Source organism: Lynx canadensis, chromosome E1, assembly GCF_007474595.2.
Source record: "Lynx canadensis isolate LIC74 chromosome E1, mLynCan4.pri.v2, whole genome shotgun sequence".
Classification (NCBI taxonomy): domain Eukaryota; kingdom Metazoa; phylum Chordata; class Mammalia; order Carnivora; family Felidae; genus Lynx; species Lynx canadensis.
The window spans coordinates 22,770,458-22,789,247 of record NC_044316.2 but is presented as its reverse complement, the minus strand read 5'-3'; the positions used below and the strand labels follow the sequence as shown (position 1 = coordinate 22,789,247).

At 44.1% G+C, this 18,790-nt stretch overlaps 1 long non-coding RNA gene and 1 pseudogene across 3 annotated transcripts in view; one reads left to right on the top strand and one right to left on the bottom strand.

The window, feature by feature from the left end:
- The window catches only part of LOC115500397, a 91,526-nt gene that overhangs the window by 45,209 nt on the left and 27,527 nt on the right, over positions 1-18,790 (bottom strand). For all 3 annotated transcript variants that reach the window (XR_004342926.1, XR_003964524.1, XR_003964525.1), the window contains one exon: positions 15,798-15,958. This is a non-coding gene — a long non-coding RNA (uncharacterized LOC115500397). The remainder of the gene's footprint in view (positions 1-15,797; positions 15,959-18,790) is intronic.
- On the top strand, positions 1,203-18,384 carry LOC115500390 (annotated as a pseudogene).

Here is an 18,790-nt window from a genome sequence, read left to right as displayed (position 1 = left end):
CACTGGGTCACGACTACAAACTACATATCACACAGGAGCTTGCAGATTATTAAAAGGATTGGGGTTTACACTGAGTGGGATTAAAAAGCCATTGGAGGCTCTCTCTCTCAAAAATAACATTAAAAACTAAATAAATAAAGTATAAACACTTTTTTAAAAAACAGGAGGCACCGGGATGACTCAGTCAGTTAAGTGTCTAACTCTTGGTCTGGGCTCAGTTCATGATCTCACAGTTCTTGGGTTTGAGCCCCACATTGGGCTCTGTGCTGACAGTGAGAAGCCTGCATAGGATTCTGTCTCCCCTCTCTCTGCCTCTCTCTCTCTCTCTCTCAAAAGTAAATAAACACTTTTTTTTTAAAGCCATTGGAGGGTTTTGAACAGGATACCAGAGTTGATTGATATTTTAACAGGGTCACTACAGCTGCATTGCTGAGAATGACCTGAAGGGCACAAAGTCATTAAAGAGACAAGTTGGAAGCTTTTGCAAGAATCTCTGTAAGAGACAAGGGTAGCCTGGACCAGGTGGAGAGAGAGGATGCTGAGGAATAATGAGATTCTGGATATGTTTTTGAAAGTAGAATCAACTGTGTTTATGAATGGCTTGGATATGGGGCATGAAACAAAGAGAAGGGTCAAGGATCAGGAGTCTACATAAAAAATCTCATAACCAACGTTGAAAAAAAAAAAAATTTAAGGGGCGCCTGGGTGGCGCAGTCGGTTAAGCGTCCGACTTCAGCCAGGTCACGATCTCGCGGTCCGTGAGTTCGAGCCCCGCGTCAGGCTCTGGGCTGATGGCTCAGAGCCTGGAGCCTGTTTCCAATTCTGTGTCTCCCTCTCTCTCTGCCCCTCGCCCGTTCATGATCTGTCTCTCTCTGTCCCAAAAATAAATAAACGTGAAAAAAAAAAAATCTCATGACCAGTTTACCAACTATTTGTGCACTTGAAGGTACTTAACTCCTGAGGAAAACACTGCAACATCAAGGATGAAATGAATTTCCTGGAGGAAGAGTCCTTCATGAAATAGTCACTCTCTGTGCCTGTATCCACTGGGCAGTTGGGAAAGCATGAAGGCACCTTTGCCCTCTACTTCCTATTGCATTCTCAGCCTTGTTCCGTTTTTCAGAAATAGCATGTTGTCTATTGTATAACCAAAGAATAGAATTCTGACCCTCTGCCCTGTGACTTCCTGATCCTCCTCTCTTATAAATACAAGAGCAGAACTGGGATCCCAGGGAATCAGACAGCACAGTGCCAGGAGTCCCCAGACCAGCTTCACCTTCCACTGGGAAAATGAAGGTCTTCGCAGCTGCCCTCCCCTTCCTCATTGTTGCTACTGCCTTTGGAGCCCAGGTCCAGGCCCTTCATGGTGAGTTCAGTGAGCCTTCTCACTGGTGATAAGCTCCATGGTAACTTGCAATCTGGAGAGGAGACACAAAAGGACACCTTTGTCCTCCTGTGACTGCTCCCTGTCCCAGACGCAGATGTGAATTTGCCACTTGTTTAAAAGCAGCAGCAGTAGGGTGTGGACCTCCTTCTGCAGCCTTTGGTCTCTGGGAAAAACTGTACAAATGACTGGTCCCCCTAAGGGAAATAATCCTCTCCCTTTTCATGACCAGAATCATTTGATACCTTCTCTTAGCTGAACTAGGGTGGTTAAGTGCTAAATCAAAAGAAGTGTAGTAAAATTGTAAATTTGCAGAAAGAAGCATAGAATTCTACAATGTTAGAAGGATTACATACCATCTAGTGTAAAACTATCATTTTGAAGAGGAAATGGGACAAGCCAGGAAAGTGACTCACCCAAGTCACCTAACCATTCTATGTATTTAACAAATAACTATCTAATGCTTCCTATACGCAAGCAGGCACTGTTCTAAGTGTCTTATGGACTTAATACATTAGATCCCCCTAACAACCCTGTGGGGTAGACTATCAACAACTTGTATAGTTTTGCATATATTATTATCATCATTCTGATTTTACAGTTGAGAAAACTGAGGCATAAGAAATTTAGACAACTTGCTCAAGATTACACAACTATTAAGTGGTAGAATGAGGGTCTGAGCTAGTTAGGAGGCTGCTATGGAAAGAGAAGGCCACTGAAGATTTTATTTTGCAAGCACCACACACCTCATAGCAAACATATCAAGTATACCTCCTTAAATAGAATTCATGCATGCCTCAGTGCATGCCTCCTTGAATAGAATTCATATGTAACTATATAAGAAATAAGCTAAAAGTGTGGTTGGGTTTGACTAGTTAGCAAAATGCAGGTCCACAATCCCTAATCAAAAACTTTGGCACTGGATGTGTTTTGGAATGCAGAATTATTCCATTTTAAAAAGGTAATATAGGGGCACCTGGTGGCTCAGTTGGTTGACTATCCAATTGTTGGTTTTGTCTCAGGTCATGATCTCACGGTTCATGAGATTGAGCCCCTAGTCGGGCTCTGCACTGACAGCATGAAACTTGCTTGGGATTGTCTGTCTGTCTGTCTCTCTCTTTCTCGGTCTTTCTCTCCCTCTTTCTCCCTCTCTCTCTCTTTCTCTCCCTCTCTCTCTCTCTCTCTCTCTGCACCTCCCTGCTCACATGCTCTCTACTCAAAATAAATAAACTTTTAAAATAAAAATAAAATGGGGCACCTGGGTGGCTCAGTCGGTTAAGCGTCCGACTTCAGCTCAGGTCACGATCTCGCAGTCCATGAGTTCAAGCCCCGCGTCGGGCTCTGGGCTGATGGCTCAGAGCCTGGAGCCTGCTTCCGATTCTGTGTCTCCCTCTCTCTCGGCCCCTCCCCCGTTCATGCTGTCTCTCTCTGTCTCAAAAATAAATAAACGTTAAAAAAAATTTTTTTTAAAAATAAATTAAGTAGTAATAGAATATGATGTAGCAATCCCACTCTGAAATTATACCCAAAAGAACTGGAAGCAGGTACATGAAGAGATATGTGTAAACCCATGCTAATAATAGCATTATTCACTACAGTCAAAAGGTAAGAGCAGCCCAAGTGTCCGTCAACAAATGAAGAGATTTTTTTAATGGGGTATATACATACAACGAAACATTATTCAGCCTTATAAAGGCTAAAAAATGGATGAACATTGAAGACATTATGTTAAGTGAGATATACCAGTCACAAAAGGACAAATACTGTATGACTCCACTCATACGAGGTACTCAAAGTAGTCAAATTCAGGAACAGAAAGAATGGTAGTGGCCTGGGGCTCAGGGGAGGAAAAATGGGAGTTATTGCTTCATAGTAAGGAGTTTCAGTTTTGCAAGATGAAAACCATTCTGTGGATGGATTGCGGTCATGGTTGCACAATATGTGAATATGCTTAATGCCACTGAACTGTGCACTTTTAAAAATGCTTAAAATTATAAATGTTTATTATGTATATTTCACATTTGCAATGCAATAAGTATCATTTTTTAAAGGGCAACATATACCTGGACATTACTTAACATCCCTGGCAGAGCTGGGGAAGTGTACTTCAAACATAGTAGTACTTTTGCAGCAAACACATACAAATTTTATGCTAATGGAATAAATAAAGATTATAAATAGCTTCTCTTCACCTTGGGTGGCACTGTGCCACCAAATCAGTTAATAAAAAATGTTTCTGTTTCCTGAGCCCTGTGGATTCCGGAAATGTACAGAAAGTATTGTGGGCTGTATCACATTATGTAGCTAATTCAACTGATTTATTCATTTGGGATTTACGGTTTGCTTTTTGAATTTTTTTTTAACGTTTATTTATTTTTGAGACAGAGAGACAGGGCATGAACGGGGGAGGGTCAGAGAGAGGGAGACACAGAATCTGAAACAGGCTCCAGGCTCTGAGCTGTCAGCACAGAGCCCAACGCGGGGCTCGAACTCACAGACCGCGAGATCATGACCTGAGCCGAAGTCGGCCGCTTAACCGACTGAGCCACCCAGGCGCCCCTCGGTTTGCTTTTTGTATTTCAAAGTCAACAGGATGATTTCACATCCCAAACAATTTCAAGAGTTTCCTGAAACATCTCAGGGCCCTAAGAGAACAATGGGCCCTGAGGCAGACCTAGAACCCAGACAGTGTCCAGTGGTCCAGCATCATCACTCCCTACCAGGGGATGGGGCTGAGGAATGAGACTGGTGGAGATACTGAGGCAATGCTGCCTCTGTGACTTCTCTTCCCTTGTTTCTCCCAAATAGAACCCATGGTGGCAATACGTCCGCATGAAACCTCGATACATCTGCAAGGTAAAAGTATATGTTATATTATAGCTTATGTTTAAAGCAGCAGCTGCACAGGTCTGCCCGGTGGCTTCAAAACACCTCATTTATGAGGTGGGGGTTGGGGGAAAGGGGGGAAAGATCCTGAAGGTGGCGAACATCCGAAGGAAGATCGGGATAGAATTTTAGGGGTGACCTCTATTCCGCCAGCTGTCTCCTGAGTTGGATCCCCTGGGACAGCAGGTGCTCTCTAATGCCTCCTGCAGGCATCAGAAGTTTCCTCTTCTTTCAGAAATGATCATGGCCCTGCTGTGGCCCTGCCTGGGTGCCCCCAGACACATAGCTCAGCCCCGAGGAGAGGGAAGCGAGTGCTGGCCGAGGAAGAGAAGGTTCCCTTTGAAGTCCTGTGCCTTCTCACCCTCCCCAGGACTTTGGAGGAAAGGGGAAAAGGATCTAGTCTTCCTCAAAAAGAGACCCAGTCCCTAAATGACCCTTTCCCCTTGCTGCAGGCTTTCACCGTCCCTCTGACTGCTGCACCCACTACACTCCACGGAAAATCCGATGTGGATTCATGGAAGATTACTATGAAACAAGTAGCGGGTGCTCCCAGCCAGGTGTCATGTAAGCACCAAGCTCACCAGCCATGTCTTGGGAGGGGAGGGCCTGATGGACAGGTATCTAGAAAAGTCCCACCCACCCTATGGATCCTGCCAGGTCATGATAGGCACGTGTCCTAATTAGGATCCTGCAGGGCATCAGGTATGAGATGTTCCTGAAGAGGGAGGCTGGAGACAGAAGGAGAGAACAGAAGAAAGGCTGCCCAAGGAGACTCCCATGAGTCACTAAGGCACCTCAGCAGACGCGGGTCTCAGAGAGGAAGTGCCCTGAGCCCCTGCAGCAGAGAAAGAAAAGGACAGGCTGGGCTGAGTTAGGGATCCCAGGGCCAGGGAGGATGGGGCTCCCATCCCTATTTGCTGAACCCCCCTTAGTTTGTAATTTTTCTCCACCTTGCTCCCCAGCTTCCTCACCAAGAAGGGGCAGCGTGTCTGCGCCAACCCCTTTGATTTGGGAGTTCAGAATTGCATGAGGTCCCTGAAGTCGAACTAATGATACAGACCTGAGAAAAAGGAAGCTTGCTTGAGGAGAAGGGATACTAGGTGCCAGCCACCCCTATTTCCACTTCTCCTGTCCCAACTACCTCCTGGGATTTTCTTGGCCTATTTTTTTTAAAAAGCAACCATTACTGTTCTTTCTGCTCTGGTTATAAAAAGCAATGCATTAATAAAGAGTATCCAATGTAGCTTTCCTTGAACTTTAAGAGGAAAAACAAACTATAGGAATGCTGAAAACTGGATTCTGCGTTCTTTTTTGAAATGAAACATAAGAGAATTTTTTAAAAGCTAAAAACATTCAAACTCATTCAAACATAGATTGAATACGTGTCCATAATGTACTTAACCTATTTAATGAGGGAACCATAAAATGGAGCCAAAGGTCATCTGTGGAACAGAGACTTATATCATTAACTGGGGATGGCATTCTAAAATGTTAAGTCAGGGAAAAACAGGGTAATATCCTGTAAGACAATACAACTGTGATTTGGGGGATTATCTTATCTACTAGACAAAATCATTTACATCTGTGCTAGATAAATATTTGCATGTTAATGTAATTTCACAAAGTCTGGGGCCCCGTCAATAGTAAGTAGAACATCACTCAAGAGGACATTCACCCTGCAGATTTAGGAACCCTGGGGTGGGCCTTTTGGACAATGTTCCAAATGACATTGGAGGAGCTGTCTGCAGTCATCCTTTTCCTGCCTTATTTCTACATTTTGGATGTTTCTCTCAGTAGATATAACTTCCTAAAAGATTTCCTCTTTAAAGGTAAAGGACATTAAGACAAACATTCAAAGTTGGAGTGAATATCAATTTTACATTCATATCCATTAAAGCATATATGTTTATATTTGTAATTAGTAAATCTAGGTCAACTGTCTCAAAATTCAGAAGAAAACACTGAATTCTAAACAACAACAAAACAGTTTTTGATTCCAAAAAAGTTTAAAACCTATGCTTACTTTTTAGGTGATTTGCCATAAAAAGCTATAGGGAAAAAAACTAATCTATAACCAAATATCCTTTGTAATAATAACACTATTAGAAGAAGAAACCTGAGACAATGATTTTTTTTTAAGTTTATTTATTTTTCTGAGAGAGAGAGAGAGAGAGCAAGCATGTGAAGGGCAGAGAGAGAGGAAGACAGAGAATTCCAAGCAGCCTCCACACTGTTGCTGCAGAGCCCGATGCGGGACTCGTACTGATAAACTATGAGATCATGACCTGAGCTGAAACCAAGAGTCAGATGCTTAACTGACTGAGCCACCCAGGTGCCCCTGAGATAATGATTAAAGCTGGGAGTTATTATCACTCTAAAGCAATCAAATACACATTCACACTATGTCTTACCTTATCCTCTCTGCTAAAATAGCTCATTTTAAAGGTTTGACTTCAGTGTAGAAAAGTTTCTTTTACTCCATCATTTGGGAGTAGGGGTGGACAGAAGATGACTGGAGAATAAGAGGTAGGGCACAGATGTACCCAATTTAACCAAGCATTCCATGTGATTCTTATGCAGGTGGTCCTAGGAAGGACCTCACTTCAAGGTACCATTTTAGGAGCTGCAGGAAGAAAGGTAGGCAGGTTAGTTGGTGGACCTGTGCCTTGGTAAATTTCACACCTTCAGGGATGCCTTTCTCTTTTCTCAACCTAAGTGGAAATCCCTAGTTCCCTGGTTGTTAATGCAGATTCCGATGATGGGGGGCCTTGGCTCGGGTGGGTGAGGAGGAAGTGGGACTGGTCAGGCTTTCACTGAGGTTGTCAGAGAGCTTTGTTTCTAGGGGGTGGGGCAGTGGGACTTCTTTCTTGTCTTTGACCAGAGGTTGTCCTGGGTACTGCTCAGTTCTCTCTTGGGCCCATCGTCCTCTCTGGAAGACTCCCAAAGCAGATATCCTTCTTTACTTAGAGAACTGTACTTGTAGCTTTATCCTGGGGCAAATCCCACACCCATCTGTCCTGAAACGGGGACTGGCAAAGTTGTAGTTTCTTTTCCCAACATACACTGACTCTGCCCTTTGTGTTACCTAGGGTGCCACTGAGAAGATGTTCTGTCAATGATCTCCTTCACCTGTATGATGAAACAAGTTTTTCAGCCTCCTTATTTTGCCATCAAGCTGACACATGTCCTTTATATAGAACAGAAATGTCTCATCTTACGGTTAGCTGATGTTACCTTTTCTGATTTCCTTTGCTACTACAAACTTATTTTCATTTTCATATTTCTTCTGCCATTTCCATGGGACTTGGGGAGGTGGAAGAGGCAAACACAGATGCTCAGGGTTCCGGCTTATATTTTGACTCATTTATGATCTCTCCTGTTGCTCTCTTCACTTCACTGTATTCTGTTTGGATTCAGCACCTTTGAGTTAACACCAGCCCACTGAGCCCTAGAATCAATGACTGAATGATCACAACAGCAACTTTTTGGCTTCAGTGAATCCTCATTGAAAAATCTCAAAAAGTTGTTGGGTTGAAACTGTGCTACACCCAGGAGTGTGTGTGTGATGTCATCGGGTTTTGTAGCTGGCCAAGTCGTTAGCTCAGTAGAACGAAATGGAGAGCATAGACCCACAGAGCAGATGGCAGAGGACCAAGTGTCTCCTAGTCAAGGCTTTGGGTCATGACAATGGCAGCTGAACAGAAATGAGGGATAGACACTGAGATGTTCCTTTCTAACCGAGCATCTGGTCATTCTGGTCTTTGGGGTCTTGGAGGGGATGATGGCATGCTATGTCTAGGCCAATTACATAAAACTCGCATACTCTATTTTCACAAGTCCTCAAAAACAGCATGTTCCTTTTTTGCTTCCTTGCTTTCTTGTGGCACCTCTGCCCCTCCTCTCAACTCTTCCCAGCTAAACTCAGTGCAGCCTGCAAGGTTCAGTGTAGATGTCACCATAAAACCCTCCCTCACTATCCCAGCCAGAGCACCCATCTCCTTTTCTCTGGATTCCTGAAACAGATGTTTATTGTCACTCAAACAATGACTGAGTGGCTACTTCATGTTCGACGTTGTGGTAGTCATCAGGACAACCACGAGAACAAAACAAGCTAGATTCCTGCCCTTCAAAAATATTTCAGTATATAGAGAAGATTGAAAATAAGAATAAACAATGACATCTGTGTGCAAGAATCATATATATTCATCATCACTAAATCTCCAAGCTTTATGCAACACTGGATTAAAATGATGAGGCTGTTGATATTGGGAGCAACGAGCCTGGGGCTCAGACTTCCTCAGGCCCCATACAGGCAGCCCAAAGGCTGACTCTTTGAACAATGCAGGTCTTGAGACACTGACCTCCATGCAGTCAAACATCCAAGTATAACTTCTGACTCTACAAAACTTTCCTACCAATAGCCTACTGCTGACCTGAAGCCTGACTGAGAACATAAACTGTTGATTCACACATATTTTGTTTGTTATATGTATCATATACTGTATTCTTATAATAAAGTAAGCTAGAGAAAATGTTGTTTAAAAAATCATAAGAAATAGAAAATATGTGCAGTACCGAACCGTATTTAATGTATAATATGTACAGTACCGAAAAAAAACCCACATGTAAGTAGATCTGCACAGTTCAAATTCACGTTGTTCAAGGGTCAACTGTATAAGCACACCAGTTACAAAGCTATACTACACATCAGGCCTTCTGAAACTTTAGCATGCAAAATAATAATCTGGAGGGCTTGTTAAAACCGTTCCCTCATCCTATTCCCAGAAATTCTAATTCAGGAGGATGGAATGCCCCACCCCCAAATCAGTGTTTCTAACAAGTTCCCAGGTAATCCTGATGCTACAGGGAGGAATGGGAATTTGAAGAAGAATTCTCACTTCTGACTTTGTCACTTGAGCACTGTTTGCAACTTTTATAAAAAGTACATGTTTTGTTAGTAACCAAAAAATAATTTCAAAGAGTTGAAAAAATAAATCTTTATGGTCTTCTCAAGACCTAACAACAGGGACACCTGGGTGGCTCAGTCGGTTAAGCATCCAACTGCTGATTTCCACTCAGGTCATGATCTCACGGTTTCATGAGATCGAGCCCCGCATCAGGCTTTGTGCTGACATCTTGGAGCCTGCTTGGAATTCTCTCTCCCTATCTGCCTCTCCCTCTCAAAATAAATAAATAAGCTTAAAAAAAAAAAAAGAACAAACAACAAAATGGGCCAGTTCTTGTGTCGATATTTGATTTTTTTTTTTATGATGAAACTCATCAGAGCTGTCTAATTATAAAACAAGTAGGGGCACCTGGGTGGCTCAGTCAGTTAAGCATCCAACTTCGGCTCTGGTCATGATCTTGCGGTCTGTGAGTTCGAGCCCCACATCAGGCTCTGTGCTAAGAGTTTGGAGCCTGCTTCATGTTCTGTGTCTCCCTCTTGCTCTGCCCCCCCACCTGCCACTGGTGCTCTGTCTCTCTAAAATATAAATAAACGTTAAATTTTTTTAAATTTTTTTAACATTTATTTATTACTGAGAGACAGAGAGAGACAGAGCATGATCATGGGAGGGGCAGAGAGAGGAGGAGACACAGAATCTGAAGCAGGCTCCAGGCTCTGAGCTGTCAGCACAGAGCCTGATGCAGGGCTGGAACTCACAAGCCGCGAGATCATAACCTGAGCTGAAGTCAGACACTTAACCGCCTGAACCACCCAGGCGCCTCTAAAAAATTTTTTTTTAAGAAATATACAACTGGGGAAAGTTTAAACATGGCTAAAAAAAAAGTCTGACAGCCAATGTTGAGTTTTTTAAAGTAAAAACCTTAGGAGTTGTGCATAGCAGCTAGAAAAAATGTGCTTAAAAGTTGAAAAAAACTTAATAAAGCTGCATAGAACATCAAGGCATAAAATAGCAAATGGAAACATCTACATTTTTACTATTTTACTTTTAGAACCACAGTGTAAATTTTAGAAGTAATATATAGCTCATTCCCTTTTCTCTCTCTCTTTTTTTTTTCTTCATGTATTCATTCTCTTAGTATGAACTAGGGGGCTCACCTGAGGACTCAGCTAGGGCAGGGGCAGAGGGCATGACCCACATGCTTGAGGCCAATATGACCAGGACAAAAGACACAGCCAGTATGGCCAGAAGATTTGTTACATACAGGGGACAGTTCAAAGTAAACATAGTGAGGTTAATGGGAGCCAGATTTCTCACTACTAAAGTAGGGAGAGAAACTTAAAAAGGGAAGATCAAAATAAACCCTGTGTGTTGACTTGGAATTGAATGTATTGGTATAAATTTTTGGCTTTTCATTTACCTAGACCAATGATGTAGAAATTGCTACAAATGTGTGAAATTGATATAATAGAAATAGATACAAGTTTATACATACATTTACACATATATACTTCAATATATTTCCTAGTTTGTCCACTAAGAGCTCAGACCTAAAAGTAATGCCCTTCCCATAGCAATGAGCACTGTAAGCACCCAGATCCTGGGTTTTCAAAACCATCCTTCACTAATGGGATACAGGGCTCATTGGAGAAATGGCAGGTTCCCAGAGCCAGGGCAAAGTATAAGATGAGCCTGGATCATCTTCTTGTGCCAAAAAGTAATAAAATTAAAAAAAAGGATAAATAAGAAATCCTAAAATCTCCTAGAGAGAGGGCAGTGGTGCTGGAAGCCTCACAGGCACAGCCGGTTTACTCAGTATTGAAGTTGCACACCACACCTTAGCAGCAGCAGTGGGGCGTTCCCCTGCTGTCAGAGCCCCCTGCACTGGGGCAGCCACCCTGGCTCCCTCTGCTCTTCCACCCCCGCTCTCACCATGGTTGATCAGCTGATCAAAGAACAGATTGCTGAGTTCAAGGAACGCTTTCTCCCTATTTGACAAAGACGGTGATAGCATCATCACAACAAGGAACTTAGAACCACCATGAGGTCATGGGTCAGAGCGCAACAGAACCCAAATTGCAGGATTATGATCAATGAGATGGATGCTGATGGTAAACAGCATCTTGACTTCCCAGGATTTTTTACTCTGATGGTTAGAAATGAAAGATACATACAGTAAAGAAGAAATTCAGGAGGTATTTCCGAGTCTTTGACAAGGATGCCAATAGTTACAGCAGTGTGGCGAACTATGTCATGTCATGACAAACTTAAGAGAAACACTAACAGATGAAGAATTCAGTGAAATGATCAGAGAGCCAGATACTGATGGAGATGGACAACAACTATGAGATTTTGTACGGGGCACCTGGGCAGCTCAGTTGTTGAGCATCTGACTTTGGTTTTTGGCTCAGGTCATGATCCCAGAGTCTTGGGATTGAGCCCCGAGTTGGGCTCCATGCTAAGTATGGAGCCTGCTTAAGATTCTCTCCCTCTGCCTCTCTCCCCCACTTGCACCCTCTCTATAAAATAAAAAATAAAAAGGGTGCCTGGGTGGCTCAGTCAGTTAAGCATCCAACTTCGCCTCAGGTCACAATCTCACAGTTTGTGGGTTCAAGCTCTGCATTGGACTCTGCTTTCAGCACAGAACCCAGTATCTGATCCTCTGTTCCCTCTCTGCCCCTCCCCTACTTGCACTCTCTCTCAAGAATAACATTAAAAATAAAATAAATAATAAATAAATAAATAAATAAATAAATAATTATACAGATGAGGACTGCAAATGAAGATCTACTTTCAACTTCTTTTCCCCCTCTAGAGAAAATGGAATCTTTTACTTACCTCTTGCCAAAAAAAAAATTAATTTATTTGTTCTGTTCCATACAGCAAAACTGAATATCAAAGGTACCTTCTGTCCAACACACAAAATCTGCATGTATTGGTGGTGGTCCTGTCCTTTGAAGATCAATCTACCCATCAGTTTTACAATATAATCTTGTACTACCTTAACAATATGAAAAGTACTTGGAGGAGCCCTTGCAGTTCCATTTGTAATGATTAATACATTGGGTTGGCCAGTTTTTCATACATGCTGCTTGACAACGAGCAGAGTCAGGCATTTGTGTTAAAATGAAAAATGAGGTGTGTCGGGTGGTTCAGTCGATTAAGCATCCACTCTGGATGTCCGCTCAGGTCCTGATCTTAGGGCCATGAGTTCAAGCCCTGAATTGGGCTCCATGCTGAACAGGAAGCCTAAGTTAAGGGAAAGGAGAGTGGAGGGAGAAGGAAGGAAGGAAGGAAGGAAGGAAGGAAGGAAGGAAGGAAGGAAGGAAGGAAGGAAGGAAGGAAGGAAGGAAGGAAAATTTTATAAATCTATTCAAATAGGTTCTAGTTCAATATGTTAGTATAAATTGTCATAGCTGGTTCACTGAAAACAAACATTTAAAATTGGTTCACTTCAGGATGCTGTGCAGAAATATGGGTGAAGGATAAACTGTCTAGACATAGCCCCACTTAGTAGGATGGCCCTCTTGTACTTCCATGGGCCCTGACCCATGGTGATGATGAAACACATCCTGGTGACATGCTGCATGTGTTGCTTTAGTATTGACCACATTGTGCTAGCGCAAAATGGGTGTCAGGCTGTCACCATTCACACAAATTTTTAAAAGAAACCTTTACCAGGGAAGCACCTTTGGACTCTGTTTTTGAAATCTTTTGAACCATGACTTGGAGCCAGCAAAGTGGGCTGTGGCTATAGACTTCAGCACAATCATCATCACTGCTGTTCAAGAAATTACAATTTATGTCCATTCCAAATTATAAATGCTAGTCTTTTTTTTCCAGTAAAAAGACTATTAACCTAAAAAAAAATCTAGAGAGAGGAAAAATCAGGTCACCACAAATAAAGTTCCACTCCAGAAAAAATTCTCATACTCTCAGTGTAGAATTCTATACCCAGCAAAAATATCAATCAAGTATGAGGGATGAATAATGACTTCTTCAGACAAGCAAGAACTCAGAGAATTTATGTTCCACACACCTTTCTGGATTATTTGATTTTTTAAATCAATGTATATGTCTTGCTTTGGGAACTATTTTCAATATTTTTTAACAGGTACTGCATACTTACCAGTGGGCAACAGAACATTTAGGACCTCTATGTTGCTACCAAGTTACATTCATCCCACTGCATTTCAGTTTTCGTTTACTTTTTGAGTCCCTCTTTAAGCTATGACTCCTCTGAGGTCAGGGTCATCTTCATTCCCACACTGCAAGTATAGCCCAGTACCTAGAATTTGATATTGTGGCAAAGAAGTGATGCAGTCATGAAACCCATCCCACTGTCCTCCTGGACACACAGACGATATATTTTTTCCATACTTTTGTCATTAAATTGGAGCCAGGTGACTTCATTCTGGCCATGGAGTATAAGTGAAAGCAATTTATATCATTCCCACAACTGTTACATAAAAACCTCCCAATTCTTCTGCTTTCCACTATGGTAGCAAAATTAGAGACCTATTGTTGAAACTTGGGGAAATTACAGACAGAAGAAGCCTTAGTCCCTGAATACATGCATAAATAGAAACAGCTTTCTCCAACACACACACCCTCATTCCACTGCTCACACACATTGGACTGTGACATGAGCAAGAAATAAACCTTCATTTAATTAATCCCCTGAGATTTAGGGTTATTTATTAGCAATTAGTATATACAGACTAATGTAGGTAGGAACTTAATAACTGCTTGAAAAATCAAGAGATTTCCTGTAAGTTTCCTAGCAACAACTTGGCAAGTGGGCTAAGTCGCCATGAAAACAAAGTAAACACTGTTTCCTTCCAACTCATATTCTCCCCAGAAACAACTTATTTCCTAGATTGTTTGATTTGAAGAGTTTTAAATAGTTTTGTTATTGATGATAACAAATACAGAACATGTCTAATAAATGGCTGTCTTGGCACCTCAGCATGAGAATTCAGCCATTTCTGTGAGATGCACATACTTAGACCAGCTCAAGTACTTTATTCATGGTTCTTCTAAAACATGTATTTACAAATTGTGTTAGGCTCTTTTTGAATGGGCAAAGATAAATAACAGATGTTCCCTGCCCTGATGAGTCCAGGAAAGGAGAAGAGATGTAAACAGCCTTCTAAATGCAACAGTAAGCAAAATGGCCCCTAAGCTGAACATGGTAAAGGCCATTGGACTGAGTCTGCAGAGGTGGATCTATTCTGCACCCCGCTCATCCTATAAATATGAGCAAGTCCCTGGCCCCTTCTTGAGCCTGAATTCCTCCTCAGTAAATGGCCAGTTTAGACCAATCTAAGGATGGCAAATACATAGCACGTGAGCTGCATGTGTTAGTCACAGCACTTCTTCTGAGGTGTGTGGACACGGCCTTGGAATACTATGCAACGCAGAACTCCAGCCCACTGCTAATCAGTGAAGCCTACTGGCCATCCCTGAACACAGCATTTTCTAGGTACTCATCAAGCTTCTCTGTGACAAAAGTCAGAAGCCAGGAGAAGGTCCTAAAGGGATACACCCGAGATCAGAAAGAGCTAAGACTAGAGGCTTTGTAGAAAAGCCAGGTCACTTTCAGAGACAGCTCAGTTGGGGTCCCCAGGTTTCTCCACAGCATAGTGGTTAAGAACACAGACTTGGGAACCAGACTACCTGGGTCTGAACCCAGATTCCACTTATCAACTGTCAAAGCTTGGGCAAGTTACTTATGCTCTCTGTGCCTCAGTTCCTCCATTGCTTATTTTTTTTTAATTTTTTTTTTTCAACGTTTATTTATTTTTGGGACAGAGAGAGACAGAGCATGAATGGGGGAGGGGCAGAGAGAGAGGGAGACACAGAATCGGAAACAGGCTCCAGGCTCCGAGCCATCAGCCCAGAGCCTGACGCGGGGCTTCGAACTCACGGACCGCGAGATCGTGACCTGGCTGAAGTCGGCGCTTAACCGACTGCGCCACCCAGGCGCCCCCTCCATTGCTTATTTAAGATAAATGGGCTATTATTCATAAAACATTTGGGACAGTGGCTGGTGTGTGTAAGCTGTTATGTAATGTTTGTAAATAAATTATCTACTGAGCATCACAGTGTTTCCTCACCCCAGGGTACGGTGAGAGGGTAGCAATGAGTCTGGGAGCTGGAGGTTCTGGTTAAATGTTTAAGTGAGGAGGTTCCTAGTCCAGATGAGTGAGACTGGACATGGGGAGCTCCTGACCTCATCCTGGTACCCTAAATCACCTCTGATCTCCAGACAAACAGATTCTGAGCCTCCCCAAATGGTCACAGGCCCATCCAGCCTTTAGATCTTGAACTAAGTGCGCAACAGTACCCCCAGGCCCTGTGCTGTAGCCTATACCAAAGAAAGGGCTTATATCAAAGGAGTTAAATGTATTGCCACTGGGAATAGAAGGCAATTTCCTCCCTGAAATCTTGGCTCTCCATGCTTCCCTCACTCCACCCTCAACAATGTTCAGGATATGAAATTGCTGAGGCATCACTGCTTCCTACTTCCCTTGTAATCTTGGTTCCCTTATTGTAAGAAATACTTTGCCTTGAAGGTCATTTTCACCACCACCTCAGCCCAGGAGCTTCAGAGCCCCTACCAGGCAAGTTCTCCTCCTGCAGCAGCTCCCTCAACCCAGGAGGATGAAAGTCTCCATGGCTGCCATCTCCCTCTTCCTCCTCCTCATCACCGGTGCCCTGGGTCCACAGCTAAATCCTCTTCACGTGAGTTGCAATACCTGTCTTCCTTCCATCCTTGCCCCTGTGAGGAAAGAAGCAGGAGTAAAGTTGCTGGAGAGACAAGGAGGAGGTCTGGGATCTTCTGAAATGGTTTTGTCCAAGGCCATGGAGTGAACCTGCCTCTCCACTCCCTCAGTTCATCTCTCTTTGCCATTAAGTAAGAGTAGCCCACCTCATTTGGGGGACATTATCCCCAGGGATACAGAGGAGCCATTTGTCTGCTTGCCCTCTGAGATTGGGGCTGCCGGCTTCCAGGGTCAACCCTACCCAAAGGTGTGGCCTTGCTTAGGTATGGGCTGAGGGCGACCACAACAGTGGGGGTCTCACCTCAGTCACCTTTTTCCAGCTTATTTCTTAGGATGAGCTGCCTTTACACACAACCAAAACCATGCCTCACCCTTCATCTTTACCTCAGCTTCTTCTCAGAAACTGGGAGGAAACAGAGGGGGTTGTTGAAATAAGCCAGTCTAAAGTTAGTGGTAATCTGGACAGTTCGACTTGCCTCTCTGAGAAGATTCCTCTCAGAGGAATAGGTTGAGACTGGTCTCAGGAACAAGTGGACCCCTTATTCCATTCTTTGGAGACAGAGGATGCTACCTGGAATGGAACTGGATAAAGACCCAGCTGTTCCTTCCCACCCAAGCATCAGCTGCCCCTCTGCAACCTCAGAGGCCACTGCCAACACACGCAGGGTTCTGTCCAGGCTGAGCACATAACATGCACACCCCCAACACTCCACTCCATGACTGCAGTGCCTACTTGTTTCTCCAGGGCCCTCGTTCCTGAAGTAACCTTCCTGCTACCTCCATAATTGAAGCTTGAAGGAACGGATTATTTCCAGTCACTCTCTTGCACCTGCTATAAGAGCCATGAAATTTTAGAAATCAGAAAGTAACTGAAAGTTCACCTAATCCAGTGAGTGTCTAACATTTTTTAGACCAGGGAACCTTTCTTACAGCAAAGCTTACTCAGACACAGCAAAACAAGGGCTGAATGGGATACTATCTCTAAACTCTACTCCCAATGCATCAGTACCTCTGAAATAGTCCCCAAAGCCCCAAGACCCCCAGAAACTCAGTGTAAAAACCACCAATCCAGTCCAACAGGCTCATTGACAGAGGAGGAAAACAGAGAGGGGAACAAAGTTACCATGGGCATATGGCCAGCAAAGGCAAGAGAGGTTGGGTCCTGGGTATCCTGACTCCCTTGGTGTCATTGGCCTTGGTGTTGGCTTCCTTCTTTGCAGGACAGGGGTTTAATTGGGACACAGGCCAAACACCCATTTTTCCCAATCTCCCAGATTGGGAAGGGCTGGGTCTGCACTCCCAGCTGGCATGTGTCCCTGTCTGTATTGGCATTTCTTCCGAATATCCCTCCTCTTTGGAAACACCTTGTCGAGCCTGCCCCACAGGGATGGTGTGTACTCACTGAGAAGATTTGGGCTTTGCTAATCTTCAATCTGGAGTTGAAGGTCATCAGCCAGTCTTTCTAGGAGAGGTTGAAGAACAGGAAGGAGGGTGATTGTGGATGCAGGAGGAGGGAAAGAGGATCCGGAGGACCGACGTGTCTGCACAACCCTCCCTCCAAATTCTGTGAGGCCACCTCCTCCTCCTTTCCCTCTTCCACCCTCTATAGTGCAGAAGCAGCCAGCAGCTCTGGCCTTTAGCAGAGAACCCAGTGTCACTTCCCTCCCTGCTCTCTCCTCAGGAGGACCTTACCACCCGGCCGAGTGCTGCTTCAACTACATTGCCCAGGCAATCGCGCGCCATCGGATCACGGGTTATTATGAGACCAGCAGCCAGTGCTCCAGGCCCGGAGTGGTGTAGGTGGCACCCACACACCATATACCAGAGGGCAGGAAGCCTGCAAGCCCTGGGGGATAGGGAGGAACTGGAGTGGGGACTCCCCAGAGCACCTCTCAGGTGCAGTGACAGGCAGCGGAGGGGAAACCTGGGGGCTTCTGGCCTGGCTGAGCCTCTGGGGAACCAGGAGGAAGCTGAGCCCATGCATGGGGAGGCATCAGGGGAGGGGAAGGGAAGGCAGGAGGGCACTTCCAGGGGCAGGAGAAGCATGGAGATGGGTCCAGGGGCCCCGAGGGGCTGGAGAGCATGTCTCAGAGAGGAGACTGGTCTAGAGCTGCCTCTGACAAAGAAAGAAGAAACAGCCTAGATGGTTGAGGAATCCTGGGAGGCTGACCGGCTCACACTTCACTGCTTGACGCCTGAGTCTGTAACCCTTCTCCCTTTCGCTCCATAGCTTCATCACCAAAAGGGCCATTCCATATGTGCCAACCCCAGTGATGTCTGGGTCCAGGACTACATCAAGGACCTGGAGGAGAAATGAGCTGGCCATCTGAAGAAGAGGGCAAGGCCCCCCTCTCAGTCCCAATGCTCAGCCCCAGACACCTTCTGGGAGCTGTCCTGCCTTGAATTAAAGACCTAGAATTCATGCCCTCCCTGTCCTCATTCATTTCTACCAGATCTACTCTTTGGAGCCCAGCTGGGTGGCACTCTTGGCATCAGGCTTTGCCCTACAGAAATGTGGTCAGCCCTAGATGCAAAAAAACAGGTCAGGCCTGTGATGGGGGTGGCGGGAAGCTAAGGCCACCTTTACATAATAATCATCATGATGATAACAGATACCATTGCCTTACCACTTTGTACCTTTCAAGCAGTCTGCTAAACAGTCTGAGTGTATTATCTTATTTATATAAGCTACACAAGTGTAATGCTAAGAATTATCACCTGATTTTGCAGGTAAATGTTCATAAAGTCTTCGTGGCAGCCAAATTTCAAAGTCCTTTGTTCTGTGCTGCTCCCAAGGCCCTTGTTCCCAGCTATCTGGGATAAGAATG